The sequence below is a fragment of the Eumetopias jubatus genome, unplaced genomic scaffold (genome assembly GCF_037043125.1).
Source record: "Eumetopias jubatus isolate StellerSeaLion01/CBP00866 unplaced genomic scaffold, mEumJub1_p1.0 scaffold_16, whole genome shotgun sequence".
NCBI lineage: Eukaryota > Metazoa > Chordata > Mammalia > Carnivora > Otariidae > Eumetopias > Eumetopias jubatus.
Window position 1 is genome coordinate 18,346,331 of NW_028274822.1, and position 3,957 is coordinate 18,350,287.

At 36.6% G+C, this 3,957-nt stretch overlaps 1 pseudogene; it reads left to right on the top strand.

The window, feature by feature from the left end:
- Window positions 1–2,258: 2,258 nt before the first annotated feature.
- Window positions 2,259–2,644, top strand: LOC114208778 (protein BEX1-like; annotated as a pseudogene).
- The last annotated feature ends 1,313 nt before the right edge of the window (window positions 2,645–3,957 follow it).

The following is a 3,957-nucleotide window of genomic DNA, read 5'->3' on the forward strand; positions in this document are numbered from 1 at the left end:
GTTTCAACCTTTGTTTGCAAGGTGTAATTTACCAAATTGCTGTAAGTTACAGATAACTTCAAACAGAGGAAAAAAGGGGTCCTTAAACCTGGAAAGCAAAACATTAAAGAATGAGCAGTGTTTTAAATGAATTCACAAAAATTATAATTATTTTAATCAGTTCATTCAGGCTCATGTAATTAATTCATGTTTGTTTGATCTTGGGTTAGCCGTTTAATGAATCAATCAATTTTTCTATTAGAGTTCTAGAAATTTTTACCCAGTTCAGGGTTATGATCTTAAAGTTATCAGAAACCTGTATCCTAGAGTACTGCATTCTAGAGTACTGTCCATGAATCTCTTTGAAGATGAAGCATTTTTGCCTATAGTTGATTTATAAATGCTTTCAGAGAAGAATCAAGAGTAGAATAATAACTGTCTGTGAATGAAAAAAGACTTGAAAATAGCCATGGTTAAAGGTCTGGTGAGAGTTCACTAAAAAATGATACAACTGATAAGTAAATTTGGTTATTTTTGTGACATACAAAATTATAAAATAGTAACTGGAACAGTGACTGATAACGTTATACCAGGATATATCAGATTTTTAGGAATTTCATATAAATTTCTGAATACTAATGTAAATAATATATGCCTATATAAATATAACCTAAGAAGGGTAAGTATTGTTTCTCATTTGATAATGTTTTCCATACAATTTAATATCAAATATAATTAACATTTCTTTTATTAAAAGGAGAGAGAACAAATCCTTTGAGATCTTCCAAAGACCCTCTGGAAAATCACTAAGTCAGTTCAAGGTCAAAAAGACTTCATTCAGAATTTGATTTTGGGAAGTTGTCCAAAACATCAAAAGGTTTCAAACACTTAATCCAGTGGAATTACAGGTCACTGTGAAACAACACGTAGTTATCCATTCAGCCAAAGTGTCAATTAAAAGATTTTAAGGGCAAATACGAAAAGTTTCATAGTTTAAAAAAAAAATCTTAGCTCTTTCAGTATTGAAAAGACTTAGTTTTTCTAAGTAATTAAAGACCTGATAAAGACAACATGAAACATAGGAAATATTTTGATGAGATGTAGAATATTTGTTTCCCAGGGCTCCTGGCTGGCTCAGTAGGTGAAGCATGCAACTCTTGATCCTGGGGTCATGAGTTCAAGTCCCACACTGAGCATAGAGCTTACTTAAAAAAAAAATTTTGTTTCCTAAGAAGATTACATTAAAGATAAAGAAAGCTTTATATAACCTTTTATTAAAAGCAGATCAATAATCTAAGACATTCTGTGATTTTTAAGAGAGGGAAAATTAAACTCTAGGTTTGTATCAGTACATTATTGAGCTTATTTAAAAACCCTTATAAATAAATCTATTCAATTTTAGCCAGCATTGACCTCACAACATAATTTTTTTCCATAAACCTTCAGCAGTTTTCTATATTCACTTATGTTTTGTCTTCTTTCTTTCTTTCTTTTTTCTTTTTTTGCTGTCTTTTGCTCTTTCTTTCACTCCCTTCCTTCCTTCCTCCCTCCTCTTTCTTTCTTTCACTCTTTCTTTCTCTTTCTTATTTTGGAACAACCAGTCATTTTTTAAAAGAAAAGTTATTTTAAAAAAAATAAGGAGAGCCTGGGTGGCTCGGTTAAGTGTCTGACTCTTGATTTTGGCTCAGGTCATGATCTCAGGGTCTTGAGATCGAGCCCCTTATTGTTTTTGTTTTTTTTTTAAGATTTTATTTATTTTTGACACAGAGTGTGTACAAGCAGGGGAGGAGGCAGGCAGAGGCAGGCTTCCCGCCAAGCAGGGAGCCCGATGTGGGGCTCGATCCCAGGACCCTGGGATCATGACCGAGCAGAAGGCAGACGCTTAACCGTCTGAGCCACCCAGGCGCCCGCCCTTATTGGGTTTTGTGTTCAGCAGAGTCTGCTTGAGATTCTCTCTCTCTCCCTGTGCAACCCCCCCATGCGTTCATACTCCCTCTCTCAATAAATAAATAAAATCTTAAAAAAAATAAAAAAATAAAAACACATCCTGTAATCCTTGCATAATCTCCATATAAAAAATGCGATTTTCGCTTAGAGCCGGACTTCACTCACTTGCTTCTCGGTGCCTGCTCCCGGTGGCCCTGAGGGCTTGTGGGGCCACAGGCGGCCCCAAAGTGTCGGAGGCGGAGGGGAAGCGGGTGCGCAGGTCTAAGTGTTGCGGCGGCGCCCTCTTCGGCGAGAATCGGGAGGAGGAGACTGCGAGGACGCGCCCGGGAGCAATGGCGTCCAAAGAGGAGCAAGCAGTAAAAAATCTCAACGTGGAGAATGCCGAACAGAAAATGAAAAAAAGGATGAAAAGGAGCAAGTTGCTAATAAAGGAGAGGCTTTGGCCCTCCCTTTGGAAGCTGGGGAACATTGTGTGGCGAGAGGGAATCGTAGGCGGTTCCGTGTTAGGCAGCCCATCCTGCAGTACAGGTGGGACCTGATTCAAAGGCTCGGAGAACCCCAGGCAAGGATGAGAGAGGAGAATATGGGAAGGATTGGGGACGAGATGAGACAGCTGACGGAAAAGCTGACGGAAAAGCACTTCAGTCATAGTCTGCGGGCAGTTGGTACTGACCCTCCTCACCATGACCATCATGATGAGTTTTGCCTTATGCCTTGAATCTTGATGTTTTCCCTGAAGCTAATAGGAAGGAAGACACACCTGCTTCCTAAACTTAATGTTCTCAACGTACATTTGTTGTAAACCTTTTGGTGTTACATGTCTCTTGTGGGTCTCCTATGACCAGCTTCTAATTGAATGTTGTATTTTGACCCAAAATGTAAGATTCTGTCAGCAGGGGAGTTTTACCCTATTGCCTGGCAAGATGTTCATCATATATTGTGACGTTAATAAAGCAGTTTAAAAGAAAAAAAATGCGATTTTCTTCTCATACTTTGTGTGTGAAATTATTTCCCGTTGCTCTTATTGGTTCTAGTAGTTTTATTTTTACATATGATTATAAACTTTAACTAGTAGTGACTTTGACTTTCCAAGGAAAGCTAGGAAGCAGGCAATTGAGAATTGTCTATCATATATCAGCATCCTATAATAGATTAGCAAATTTATTAATATATAATTATAAAATTTATATTTTAGAGACATATGTTTTCATAGTATAATTTTTTAATGTGGCAAAAATATAGTTATTAATACAGCCAAATACCTTTTGTCTCTGTAAAAATTAAGAAGCCAAAAGTAGATAAACTTATGTTTAGCAATTAATATTTAGTAGCCTCAAGTACTTTTTTATTAAAAAAAAATGAAAGCAGATTGGGTGTTGTTAGAAATTATTTTGACTGAATATTTGGTGTTATGTAAAGCTAAAATAGTTGGGAAAATGTTCTTGGCAAGAACATTACATATATACACATACACATATATACATGTATATATATGTGTGTGTATATATATATATATAGAGAGAGAGAACTGTTGATACTAAGAGACTCTATAATTATATTTAAAAGACATATTCCACTCTAAACTTATATGTCTACTCAAATGGGGTGAAGGTATTGGTAGATAACAGCCCTCATACTGAATGGAAATGACTGAGTCTCGGTTGGTGGGTTTGCTGGGTCAGAAGATAGTTATTTAGATACCCTGGTGTGGAAAGTGAAGGTTTGAGCATGGAGGCAGTGTGACAGTGTTGGAGCCCTGCCTAAAGGAGAATATACTCTTGTCATATTCCTAATCTGTTGGTTCTGATACTATAAAAAGTACCAACCAAGATAAGGACATAACTCCCTAGGATGGTTCTCGTCTGGTTTCAGTTAGGCTTTTTTTTGGGGGGGGGCTATATTATATGCAAACATTGAGTTTCAGCATAATGTAACTATTTCTTTATGTAAAGAGAAAATCTTTAAAAAAGTTTTCCCCAGGAAAACCTCAACGTATTGCTGGTAGTGTATGGCATTTTTGATGATCTCATA